This window comes from Apodemus sylvaticus, chromosome 8 (assembly GCF_947179515.1).
Source record: "Apodemus sylvaticus chromosome 8, mApoSyl1.1, whole genome shotgun sequence".
Taxonomy (NCBI): domain Eukaryota; kingdom Metazoa; phylum Chordata; class Mammalia; order Rodentia; family Muridae; genus Apodemus; species Apodemus sylvaticus.
Genome location: NC_067479.1, coordinates 68,128,799 through 68,142,221, shown reverse-complemented (window position 1 = coordinate 68,142,221; position 13,423 = coordinate 68,128,799). Strand labels below are relative to the sequence as shown.

General features: G+C 44.1%; 1 protein-coding gene and 1 long non-coding RNA gene across 8 annotated transcripts in view; one reads left to right on the top strand and one right to left on the bottom strand.

Annotated features, from left to right (window-relative positions):
* Positions 1-13,423, bottom strand: part of LOC127691458 (PHD finger protein 11-like) — a 156,564-nt gene that overhangs the window by 71,750 nt on the left and 71,391 nt on the right. The window contains exons 1-5 of one of the 7 annotated variants that reach the window (XR_007979278.1): positions 12,978-13,115; positions 10,187-10,308; positions 4,865-4,972; positions 2,144-2,277; positions 339-388 (exon numbers count right to left, since the gene is read on the bottom strand). The exons of 5 other annotated variants lie outside the window; for them this stretch is intronic. The gene's annotated coding sequence lies outside the window, so the exon portion shown is untranslated. Of the gene's footprint in view, positions 1-338; positions 389-2,143; positions 2,278-4,864; positions 4,973-10,186; positions 10,309-12,977; positions 13,116-13,423 lie in introns of those variants that run through there. One more of the 7 variants, XR_007979277.1, reaches the window with a different exon arrangement.
* The window catches only part of LOC127691462 (uncharacterized), a 98,914-nt gene that overhangs the window by 40,908 nt on the left and 44,583 nt on the right, over positions 1-13,423 (top strand). The gene's annotated exons all lie outside the window — the stretch shown is intronic.

The following is a 13,423-nucleotide window of genomic DNA, read 5'->3' as shown; positions in this document are numbered from 1 at the left end:
TTTGCACAAGAAGTCAGACACACACACACACACACACACACTGCTATCCTCATTCCCTATCAACATACAATGAGAGTGAGCATCACTTTAAGGGTACTTTCCAGTGAGTTAAAAACTAATGACAATGACTAGAGATGGCTCAATACTTGCGAGCACTCACTGCTCTTTAAGAGGACCCAGGTTCGGTTCCTAGCACCCACAGGTTACTCACAACCATCTGTAACCTAAGGCATCCACACAAACAGGTGCACATAAAAAATTACAATTGAAAAGAAATTAGATCATCTCAGGTTTTCATTAAGGAATTAGCTTTCTTTAAACTCACATTAGAAACTTACCACTTTCGGTGGTCTCTTCTTGTTGTGGTGGATGTTCTGGGCAAAATACTCTGAAAATACAGAATTTGAAAGAACCAATGAACCCTTTACTTTTAGAGAGCCAACTTTGCTCTGCATTCCCAGTGCAGGGAGGGAAGCTGCATGCCACTACTCTGACTGAAGCATTCATTTAAAAAGGAAATGTGCTCAAGTCTATGTCAAATTGTCAACCCACATCCAATGTGGGTGAGGGTGGACACTGTCTTTGTGCCCTTTGAGCAGGAGAAAGAGGACTTTAGTCTCTGAAGGTATGAATGCTGGGTGAATATTCTGAGCAGTCCTAGTTCCTATGCTGTGATGAGAGGCATCTAAAGAACTATGTCTAAGGTTTGAGGCTTCAATCTGACCACCCACAATTTTGCTGATCTTTAAATAGAGTAAGTATTTCCAGTATGGTTAATAAACATTTTAAAGCTATCTCTGTAATTTCAAGGCCAGTCTGGTCTACTTCATGAAACCAAACAACCACTCTGGAAATCAGTCTGGCAGTTCCTCAGAAAACTGGGCACCTCACTTCCAGAAGATCCTGCTATACCACTCCTGGGCATATACCCAGAGGATTCCCCACCATGTAATAAGGATACATGCTCTACTATGTTCATAGCAGTCCTATTTATAATTGCCAGATGCTGGAAAGAACCCAGGTATCCCTCAACAGAAGAGTGGATGCAAAAAATGTGGTATATCTACACAATGGAGTACTATTCAGCCATTAGAAACAATGAATTCATGAAATTCTTAGGCAAATGGATGGAGCTAGAGAACATCATACTAACTGAGGTAAGCCAGACTCAAAAGGTGAATCATGGTATGCACTCACTAATAAGTGGATATTAACCTAGAAAACTGGAATACCCAAAACATAATCCACACATCAAATGAGGTACAAGAAGAAAGGAGGAGTGGCCGCCGGTTCTGGAAAGACTCAGTGAAGCAGTATTCGGCAAAACCAGAACGGGGAAGTGGGAAGGGGTGGGTGGGAGGACAGGGGAAGAGAAGGGGGCTTACGGGACTTTCGGGGAGTGGGGGCCTCGAAAAGGGGAAATCATTTGAAATGTAAATAAATTATATCGAATAAAAAAAAAGAAAAAAAAAACAAAGAAAAAAAAAACAAAACCCCATTATCCAGCAGGGACTTCAGTCCCTTTCGTTTGATTATGTGTGTAAAAATGACTGTCAGAGTAAAGTGATTTCTTTGTGAATATAAATAACAAATGTGAAGTTCTTCCATAGGTTTCTCAATAATTCAAATATAAAAAGCACTGTTCAAAACTGAATGAACTTTTATGAACAGTAACAAGCTGGGGACTGTGGAGATGACTCTGCAGGTGAAGGGACTTCTGTCAGCTCTGACTTCAGTTCCATGTCTGGGTCCAACAGGGGATGCAGAGAGCTCATTCCCACAAGGTGGGAAGACAGACCCATGACCTGGGGATGTGTGAGTGAAGGAAGGTGTCTTCCTGTTGGAGAGAGAACAGGCCTGGACTGGCTCCTGTCTCTTGTAGGACATGCATGCTGTCATTACGGATGAGGCTCTCTCAGGGAGAAGAGCCTACAGAGAAGATTTAGAACGTCAAACAAACCCTTGAGTAACTTCTTTTTCCTATCTTGAGCAGAAATGTGAAGCCAAGTTCCTGCTGGTATCCCATAATCCCGTTCTCACGTGAATCTCATTTGCATAAATTAAACTGGAGAAGTTCCTCCCAGGCTAGCCATTCCTTAAGCACCCCACCCTCGACCTCGGAGTTTTAAAGCTATTGGATTACTTATAAGTTCCATGATCTTCACCAACTTGTAGAATTGCGTGGTCTTCCTTGGCACAGAGCAAGTGGTAATTCTTGGCACAGGACTGTAAATCACATCCCACGGTGGCTCCTCTCTTACTACAAAATGAGCATATCTATAGAAGAATAGATCACAATGAGTTAGCACTGCTTCTTTGATAAAAAGTAAGAATGCCATTGAATATCATTTAGCTAGCAGCCTGGTGTTATTGTCCTGGCTGTCTCTGGCATATCCCAGCCTCCATACCCACACTAGATAGGACTTAGATTTGGCAGCCTATGAGGAAGTTTCAGCAAAAGTGCTGCCAACTGAAACAAAAGGCCTGACAGTTGTGTTATGGTCTACATATATGCAAAAGCATTAGATGATTTCAAAAACAAAATTCCCCTTTAATAGAGACGTTTGTTTTTTGAAATAGCAAAGCTCGCAGGCTTTATCACTAGACAGAAGCTTGATTTGGGACTCTTGAGCCTGAGGCCAGAGCAGCTCCTTTTTGTGCCACTAAGGTATGCATTTCCTTCCCTATGACTTCCTCCTACACATTCCTCCCTGGAAAGGTGGTGCTTGCACTACAGATTAGCAGTTGAGGATTATGTACAATAAAGTGCACCAGTTTCAAATTTTTAGAAACTAAACAATAAAAACACAATTGAATACAGTATTTTCTTACTCCCTTGATTGTATGTCTCTATCACATTTTATGGGAAGGTGGTGTAGAGACAGTTAGGCATTGCATGGCTGCAGGAAACCCTTCAAGCAGTACTACAGCCTTATGCTGTAATGAGGGACAAACCAGCCCTGATCAAGTCTGACTGACACCATCCTTTGGCTAAATGAGGTCCAAGCAAAGTGAGGCCACTCTATACAGCAAGAGGCAGCACTCATGGGATGCCAAGTAACGATCCCATGATAATACATAGGAAACACAAGGAAAGTCAGTGTAGGTAGAAACCAAGCCTAAGATATAGAGTTCTAAACCAGTGCGTCCATGAGCAGTTATGTAGTTGTACAAGAGCAGTGTAGCAGTGTGAATAGTGAGGAAGGTGAGCTGCACCCTCATACTACACTTGCTGACAGTTCTGCAGTGAGGTTTACTCATCAGAGAGGAGAGAACCTCAAAGGAGAAAATTACTCCAGAAGACCAGGCTGTGGGCATCCCTATTGGATATTTACATAATAAGTTATTAATGTAGGACGGCCCTGCCTCTTGAAATAGGAGCCATCCCTGGGCTGGTGGTCCTGGGATCTATAAGAAAACAGTGAGTGAGTAGCTCTCATCTTGTGTGCCTTTTGCATCCCTTTGTTACCCCACACTTCCAATGCATCTCAGTTTCCCAATAGGACAGGCCATGGAAACTCTCAAGGTTAACAACCTCTTTCTCAATATTCTATGTACTCAACTGCCCTCATTCTGGACCGGTGCTGTTTCCATGTAGGCAAACTCTACAACTATACAGTAGTGGTTCTGCAATTGTGGGTCACAACCATAGGAATACATATTTCTGATGAGTGTAGGAACTTAGGATCAGCTCAGTGTTGAAATTATAGATGTAAACTACCAAAGAAAATAAACTTAGAGTTGGTGGTTCCTAAGACGTCCTGAGATGTGTGCGTCCTTTTCATCATGCTCCACACTATGAGAACCACAGTTCTAGAATCTAATGGTGCTCTTCCTTTACTGCCCGTGAAGAGCCTCAAATCCAATCATCACAGAATGATAGAAATGTTGGAGTTGACATTGTCTAGCCACTTTGTAATTAGAAGAATTTACATTTTGTATGCTTGTACAAGTACTTTGAAAAAAGAACATTCCAGTGTGTCTCCAGTTGACACCTTGCTGTGGGTATGGTCAGCAATGATACACTCAGACTTGCCATCCTGTTTACTCATCTGCAAATGGCCCTTTATAAATGTAGCCAGGAGACACATTTGACCTCAGAGATACAGCCTTACCCGCCCTTCCTTCCTGGTGAGAACCCTGATGCCCTCAGCTCCCAGGCAGATGCTGACAGTGATGACCACCCAGAATTGGTGCAGAGAGACATGCGGCCACCTTGACATTCAGAAGGCATCTTGCACCATGTCAAGGATAACACCCTTTGCTCTGGATGCTGCCTACAGCTCTGTGGCAGCAAGAGGACCAGCTAGCTGCTTTGGGGCAGGAGAGCAGCAGAGCCTAGGTGGTGCTGGTGAGCTGCTGAGATTGGAGTTAGCTCTGCTGCAGTGACAGCAAGGACTTGATACAGCCTGTGTGACCAGAGAGTTTTCTCTCAGACAGAAGCATCTCAGGCCTGCTCTCCTGATGTGTGGGACAGTCAGTTATAAGCGACAGCATCCGCTGAAGGAGTGTCTCACAGTCCATCTTCCAGCTCTCCACGTGTCTCAAGCCCTGCCTTACCACAGACTCTGTTTTTAGATGAAAGATTCATTTTTTTTTATATTTTTACTTCTGTGTATGTGTATCTGAGAGACCAAGTATGTAAGTACATGTGCCTATGGAAGCCAGGGGTGTCAGAGGCCCTGGAGCTGGGGTTACCAGGAGTTGTGAGTTGCCATTTGGTGACTGGAGACCAAACTCAAGTCTTCTAGAGGGACAGTGAGAAACCTTATGTGCTGAATCCTCTCTCCAGGCCCACGATAGACTGTCCTTTGACTGTAGCCACCAAGACTCATAATTTATGAGTAATAAAACATCAACTTACCAATCTTCTCCCTCTCCAGATCTCTTTCTTTACTGATTTGACATCAAAGTTTCTAGTTGTATTAGGTGTATCATGGGTCTCACACTCCACCAGTCCCGAGGAATACAGCTGCAGGATGGGAAAAACGCAGAGTGGGTGTGAAGTAGCCCTGACCCACACAAGGCAGCCAGCGATGGTTCTCAACAGGGTTGCAGGTAAGCAGAGTGGATCAGAGTACTGGCCACTGTGCAGCAGATGAGCAGACACCAGCCATGTGACTCCTGTGGGAAAGCTCAGTGTGCGCACACAGTTGTCCTTGGTGACTGCTCTCTGTTGACCTGGAGCCAGGCGGACAGTGCTCCTCCAGCACTGTTCTCTGCCTGCGAACACAGAGCAGGCTCTGGCAATGGCGGAAGCCAAAGCAAGGGACAGAGGCCACTCCTGATGGCTTTCCAGGCCTTCTTCTTAGACTTCAAGGGCCATGCCTGCCTCCATAACCATATCGCAGACCTTCACTCTTGTTGTTGTTGTTGTTGTTGTTGTTGTTGTTGTTGTTGTTGAGGTAGGGTCTCACTGTTGCCTAGCTGGGCTAGAACTCACAGAGTCCACCTGTCTCTGCCCCTGAGAGCTGGGACTAAAGTCATACACTAATACATGGGGATTTTATGATTTTTTTTAAAGATGGGATCTAGTTATACATCTCACTTTACCTGGACCTTGGCCTTTTCCTTGATTTCTAAGCAGTGGAAATGCATGTATGGGTGATCCCAGGAAGCCCCAAACTCCCTTGTGTGTTTTAGTGGCCACAAGTCTCTTTCCTCTTCAGCATTTTAGAGGATGGAGAGGGGGCTCCATGGTTAAGCACATCCACTGCTCTTCAGTGTTCCAGAGCATCTACATTCTGCTCCCAGATCCAGGTACCAGCTCACAAGGGACTGAATACTAGCTCCAGAGGGACACACACAATTAAAATCTTTCTAAAAATTTTTATTGAAAGATTAAAATTCTTTACTAAAAATTATAATACATTTTATTAAATATGTGTGTGTTCTGTGTAATATCTCTCTCTCTCTCTCTCTCTCTCTGTGTGTGTGTGTGTGTGTGTGTATGTGTGTGTGTGTGTGTATTCTAGTGTTTGGGTGTACATTAAGGTTTTTTAATGAAAATCTGTCTATGTGTACCCCGTGCAGGCAGGTTTTGGCACAGGTCAGAAGAAGGTACTGCATCCCTGGAGGTGAAGCTGCAAATGCTTGTGAACTCACCCCTGTATGCTGGGAACTGAACCTGGGTGGTTACCACAGCGCCATCTCTCCAGATCCTCTCTATCTTGTTTTTTGAGATAGCCACTCCCTGAACATGGAGAGCTCACAAAGTCAGCTCACTTGTTTGGCCAGCAGGTTTCTAAAATCCTCCCGTCTGCAATCCTCCACAGCATGGGATTGCAAGCAGCAAGTTCACATGTGTCCCAGGGATGGAAGTCAGGACTTCATGCTCATGTCGCCAGCACTTCACTAACTGAGCCACCAGTTTTCTAGCTCCCGATGGCTAAATTTCCTGAGTCACATAAACCTAAACAATCTGCTTGCCTTCAATTGAAGGTTAATGTCACAGAGAAACTCAAAAAATAAAGAGCATGAGAAACATGAGAAAAATTTGTGACACTTTCATAGGCAGCAGTTTTATATATATATATGAGAATGAGAAATCATAATGCAGCTGTGAATCCTTGCATGTGGCAGTCAGAGAATGGCCCTGGGAGTTCTGAGTCCGAGTTCTGGCCTCTGCCCATGACTTGGAGTTAGGATCTCAGTGTTACTGCTGCTCTGCTCCAGTTGCAAACTTAGTGCATGGATATGTCGGACTTTGTCGGAATTAAACATTGCTCTCTAAAGGAGGGTAAGAAAAACGTGTGAGGTGGCTTCTCAAGAAAAATCACTTGCTGTCAAACGTGACAAACTGACATTCATGTCATGGAGGAGAGAAGTGAATCCTGCAAGGTGTCCCCTGACCTCCACCTGCGTCCTATAGCACGTGCATAAAGAAATAACAGAGATGCTGCTTTTAAAAGGCCAGCCAGGGAATAGGAAAAACCACAATATATACATCTGATGAGAGGCTTTTGTCTAGAACACAGGAAGTTCTTACAACTTGCTAAGACAATTCAGGTTAAAATGGACAAGTGGCAGGGGGCAGGAAGAGCCTCAGTGAGGGAAAGCCTTGGCTGAGCAAGCCGGACAAGCTGGGCTCAGTTCCAGGAACCCTGTAAAACACAGAGCTTATGACTCAGACCACACATCTGTAATCCTAGGGTCCTGCAGAGGCAGAGAGGAGACCATCATCCAGAAGACTGTGTTATAGTAAGAGTTAAACATCCCAGAAACAAGAAGATAACCAGCTCCTGAGAGAGCTGCCCTCTGACCAGACTCCAGCTACATGCTGTACACATGCATGTACAAACACAACACACACTCACATATACACACACACACTCACACACACACACACTCACACACTCACACACACACTCACACACATACTCACACACACACTCACACACTCACATACACTCACACACACTTACACTCACACACACTCACACACACTCACACACACACTCACATGCACACACACTCAGGCGCGCACACACACACACACATACACACACACATGCACACACACACACACTCACATACACACACACACTCACATACACACACACATGCATGCACACACACACACATTCACACATACACTCACATACACACACATGCACGCACACACACTCACACACACACACACACACACACTCACACTCACACACTCACGCGTGCACGCACACACACTCACACAAGCACGCACACACACTCACGCACACACTCATACACACTCACACACACACACACCATTTATGTTTTTTAGTAGGCAAGGACCAGGAAGTGGATCAAAGACAAACCATTTGCTTATGAATTCCAGGCTCTGGATTTGATCCTCAGCACCAGAAAAACAAGGGAGGGCCTTAAAATCAAACAGATACTTCAGATTGATAGATAAGAATATGCGGAAATATACTCAAGAGTAATGAGATACCAGTATGCAAGCAAGAAATAGCCTGGCTTTGAAATGATAATGTGTTTTAATGTGAAATGCACACTTTATAAAAATGTGGAAATTCTTTTAGATGTTTGCCCAAAAGGATTAAAAGCATATAGGAGGGGCTGGAGAGATGGCTCAGCGGTTAAGAGTACTGACTGCTCTTCTGAAGGTCCTGAGTTCAAACCCCAGGAACCACAACCATCTATAATAAAGATCAGATGCCCTCTTCTGGTGTGTCTAAAGACAGCTACAATGTACTTACATATAATAATAAATAAATCTTTTTAAAAAAGCATATAGGAAGCAAAGCCTCATATACAGATATTTATTACAAATATGCTATCACCTCAGACTGAACAGAATGCATGTGTTGATAAACAGATGAATAGACTGTGACATTTCCATTTAATATAATATAAAAGCAGGGAAGCAAATACTAGCACATCTACCTGGTGTTCTTTTCTTTTTTAGGATTTATATATTGATTATATGTAAGTACACTGTAGCTGTCTTCAGAGACTCCAGAAGAGGGTTTCAGATCTCATGCGGGTGGTTGTAAGCCACCATGTGGTTGGTGGGATTTGAACTCAGGACCTTCAGAAGAGCAGTCAGTACTCGTAACCACTGAGCCATCTCTCCAGCCCTACCTGGTATTCTTAAGGGACCAATTTGGGGTGATTAAATATGCTCATGCTGAACTTCCTCATATAAAACAGTATCACATAAGTGTGGAACCTGTTGTCTAGTTTTCTGTCAATTTGACCAAAGCTAGAGTTATCTGAAAGGAGATAATGGACAAAGGAGACAATGGAGAAAACGCCACACACACACACACACACACACACACACACACACACACGCTGTAAGATCTGGCTGTAGGGGATTTTCTTAATTAGTGACCAACAGAGGAGGGCCCAACAAATACTAGGTGTAGCCTTCCCTGGACTGCTGGTGCGAGATTCTATGGGAAAGCAGGCAGAGCAAGCCATGAGAGCAAACCAGTAAGCAGCACCCCTCCCTGGCATGTGCGGGAGCTCTTTCTCCAGGTTTCAGCCGTGTTAGAGTTTATGTCCTCAGTGCCTTCTATGATGAGCAGCTATGTGGAAATGCAACCAAATGAACAGTCTCCTCCCAATTTGCTCTTTGGTCACGGTATTCTGTTGCAGCAGTAGAAGCCCTAAGACAGAGCCTCTGCATGCCTTTCTGTATGCTTAAATCTTCTCTGGATCTAGTGCAAATGCTATGGAAGTGCTATCTGCTGTAACTGTTAACTCAGTACAGTAAGAAGAAGTTCATGGACATTGACTATAGGCATATTTGTCCTGAATAGTTTGGCTGAGTATATAGATGCAGAACACATGCAAGGCCTAGGAGACTCCAGAACACTGCTGAGCAGAGAGTCCGCACACTAAAGGGTCCATGCTGTAGCACTCGTGTCCTGTGATCTCTGAGAAAAGATGAGTCTAGAGGGAGTTGGAATAAGTGTGTGCTGACGACAGAGAGGCATGAGGGGATGTTCTGGGGTCCTGGGAGCTCTCCGAACAGCAGCAGTAACTATATGGAGCAAGCAAGCATGTCTGCACACTTCAGCCACCGCATTTCTACATGAAAAGTATAGCAAGAAAGTTGACTAAAATGTTGACAGATCAACAGACAATGTGAAAGGACCCAACAACAGGAAAAGTTATAAGTATACAAGAGGTTAAGGGAAAAGGCTGAAGGGATGGAAGCTCCATGCAGCCCAGGTGCTTTCACCCTTTGTCATGTTGTTGGGACAACTGGTGAAAGAAAACTCAAGTGTGGGTTCTAGGTAAGCCTGATGCTAATTAGCATACTAATGCTAATTAGGCAATGCTAATGTCTGACTTTGATGGGTAAATTGAACCTATGTGACACAAGGTCCTTGATGTAGAAATATACACTCAAGCATACAGAACTGATAACACGTAATTTAACACAGATAACATAACTCCAGATGACCATACATACCATGAGTCTCAGCACTCAGGAGACTGGAACAGATAGACCTAAAAGAGCATTTCCACCTCAAAAAGCCCTCCGCCCCTGGAGACAGTATGATTAATGTCATCATAGTCTTCTAGCTAAGATCTTCCCTAGTAGTTGTGAGCCACCATGTGAGTGCTGGGAATGGAACCTGCTTTTTCTGGAAGAGTATCTGGAGCTCTTAACCACTGGGCCATCTCTTCAGCCCTAGGCATGTAGTTTTGAAGTTATTTACCAGTAACTTACCAGACAGTTTTCATGAGCAGCTATATTCGCTGATGGTGCAAAGTACATCTGACTCCACTCATGGCCTTCAGGGCAGAGGGCACAAGTTCTTTGTTCCATCATTTCTGGAACTTCACAGTCACCTACAAAAAACATCCAGGTTAAAACAGAAAAGCATTTTATGCCCTTGCTAGCTCCTCCAGTCTTGAGGAAGTGTTCAGGACCCTTTTCGTAGAGTTTTAACTCTTGGAACAATTACAAATCAACAATCTAACTGGTGAATCGTAGCATCTCTTGTGTGGTACAGCCTCTCTTTAATACTGAAGACCAGTGCTATCAACAGAAACAGAACAAGCCACAAAGGTTGGCTATGGTATCACCAAGAAGCTTCTAGAGGCCTTACTGAAATGAACACATTTGAAAAATCTCTGAGTGGCCCCTTGTTCTGGAAAGACTCAATGAAGCAGTATTCAGCAAAACCAGAACGGGGAAGTGGGAAGGGGTGGGTGGGAGGACAGGGGGAGAGAAGGGGGCTTACGGGACTTTCTGGGAGTGGGGGGCTAGGAAAGGGGAAATCATTTGAAATGTAAATAAAAAATATATCGAATAAAAAAATGAAAAATCTCTGATGATGTCTGAGAGCTGGGCATATCTATGAGCAGAGGCAGGAATGTAGAGCAAAGGTTGATTCCATGTCTATTCAGGGGCAGGTTCACCTCTGGGGCCATGAGCTCCTGTCCATGGGATCTTGGTCAGACTTAGAGTACGAGGCACGCGCCTCCTCCTGCTGGCCCTAACTCCAATTAGAAATCAGGTGGTCACCCCTATAGCACGCTGTCACTCTTGTGCCAGGAACATATCTTGCCATGCTGGTTGTTATTGTAGCTCAGTGTTCACAGCTGTGTGAGATTGTGGATTACTGTTCTTCTCCAACAAGCTACATGGCTCCTTTCAGTACTAGGAAAGCTAGCCAACAGGGAATAACCTCCTGGTTATTGCTTAATTTCTCTGTGTCCTGTGCTTAACAGTGCAGTGTCTTTGGCAATAGAGTCTTAATGATCAGGTTCTCAACTGGTCATTGTGCAGAGAATAGATGTCTGTGGAATGTTCAGGCATGAATGAGACAACTAAAAATGACACTGCCTCCACCAATGCTCAAGGAACATGGTGGAAGATGGGATGGAAGGATGCTAAGATCTATAGAAACAGTGTCTTCTAGACGTGACAGAAATGCTGTGATCATAAACTCGAGCAGCTGTATCCAAAGCCGTGGTTGCCTACAAAAGGCCTGCATCGGATCAAACTAGATAAAAGGGGGGCAGCACTCACTAGCATCCACCACTAACTGAGGAGATCTGTCAGTTGATGGTTTGTGGGGAGGGAGAGTAGGTTTTCCTTTAGGTGTGGCCTGGCCCCCTACAATGAATTAGTGGTTAGATACACACACACACACACACACCACAAGTGTATATGTTCAGCAGCATCTAGAGATTGTAAATGAGTCCAGATGGAGAAAAGGGTAAGGAAGCTTTGAGAAACACAGGGTAAAAGACTGTTAGCAAGGCAGGAGCAAGTTGAAGAATACATTAGATGTAGCAGATGTCTGGACCAGAGGCTAGATATACAATTATGTCAATTCTATACAACTTCCCCTGAGGAAGTTTTAAGCTCAATGTAATCTCAGTGTACATACATATACATACTTATCAGGTAATAGAGCAATGGTTTAGCAAACAGGATCACTTATGCATATTTCAGAAGACCATGACTCAGTTCCTACCACCTACATGGTGAGCTATAACCAAATCTAACTCTCCATCCAGCGGGAATCCTATGCTGCCTTCTCTATACAACACAAGCATCAAAGACACATGTAGTTCACAGATATTTATGTAGGCAAGAGAGAGACCCATACAAAATTAAATATCAAAATACATGAGTTGTGGGGGGGGGGGGGTTACAGGCTGGAATAAATCATTAGTCAATTGTGAATTTGGCTGTAGACATCTCTACCAAGGATAATGGATCCCTGGGTTGTTTCAGGGATAGAAGGATGCTTTTGCTGAAAATAGTGACTTCACTTGGGCAGTGATCACTGCTATCACTGTTGCTTGAAAGGGATGAAAAGGCTTGGCATTAGTGCCTTCCTATCATGTCTGTATTTCCTGCTTTAACCTTTTGATCAGGTTTCTACTGAAGAGATAGGATTGGGGCAGGGCTGTGCTAGCCTGTCAACACCAGCTTTGGTGTTATTCCTGCTGTCCTCTGTGCATTATTTCTGCTTCTTTACCCAGACAGGACTTCCTCACCATTCCTGAGTTCACCATTTTCTAATTTCAGAAGCCTGTGGACCACAAACCTGACAAATACCTGGATCATCATGCTCTTAAACGATAAGAGAAAACCATCTCAAGGAGATTGTCACCATGGCTGGCCCTGAAACATCAGCCTGCACAACACAGCTTTCAGAGCACTGATGGTTATAAGCAACACATACCCCCAAACTGGTCCTCAGTATTCACCAATTTCTCTCAAAGACTGGCGTCTCCTTTCCAGGTTTCCAGGATCCCCAATAAAGTCTACCTTCCCTTCCCAACAGCATGTCTTGGGTATTAATTTTACAGTGCAGAGCTCCCAGATCTGTGAAGCAAGAACCCAAGAGGATAGAAGAGCTTTCAGCTTCCTGAGTCCCCAGTACTTACGGATTTCCCAGATCCTGTAGACCCCACTCCACCCTCAAGTAGTATCCTGCTGTCTCCCTGGGGGAAGTGGAGTGTGGGATATTCCTGCTGACCCTCACCCTGGAACTCACCATTGGGGACTGGGTTAGAGCATCCTGGCTTCTCTTGGGCCATGGCTGGGTACTTGCACTTGAAGTGCCTCTGCAAATGTCTAGGTTCTAGTTTCTTTTTCTCTAAATCTGCGTGGAGTCTGTGAACAATAATCTGAGAGGAAGTGCAAGGGGAGGGCAGTGTGCTGACACATTTTCAACTCTGAGTAGTCAGGAAAACGTGCTCTAGTGTGAGTTCTCTGTTGATGTAATAAAACCCTAGGTCCTAGGGGAGGAAAGGTTTCATTTGAGCTGTGTGGGCCAGTGGACCGTGAGAAGTAGTCTGGGCCTTTTTTTTTTTTTTTTTTTTTTGGTAGTGCAAATAGTTTAATCTGTACTCCACAATTTCTATTGTATGTTTTATCTTTAAAAAATAGATTTCAAACAATTATTTACTTTAAAAAAGGTAATTTTGAAGTTATGCATTT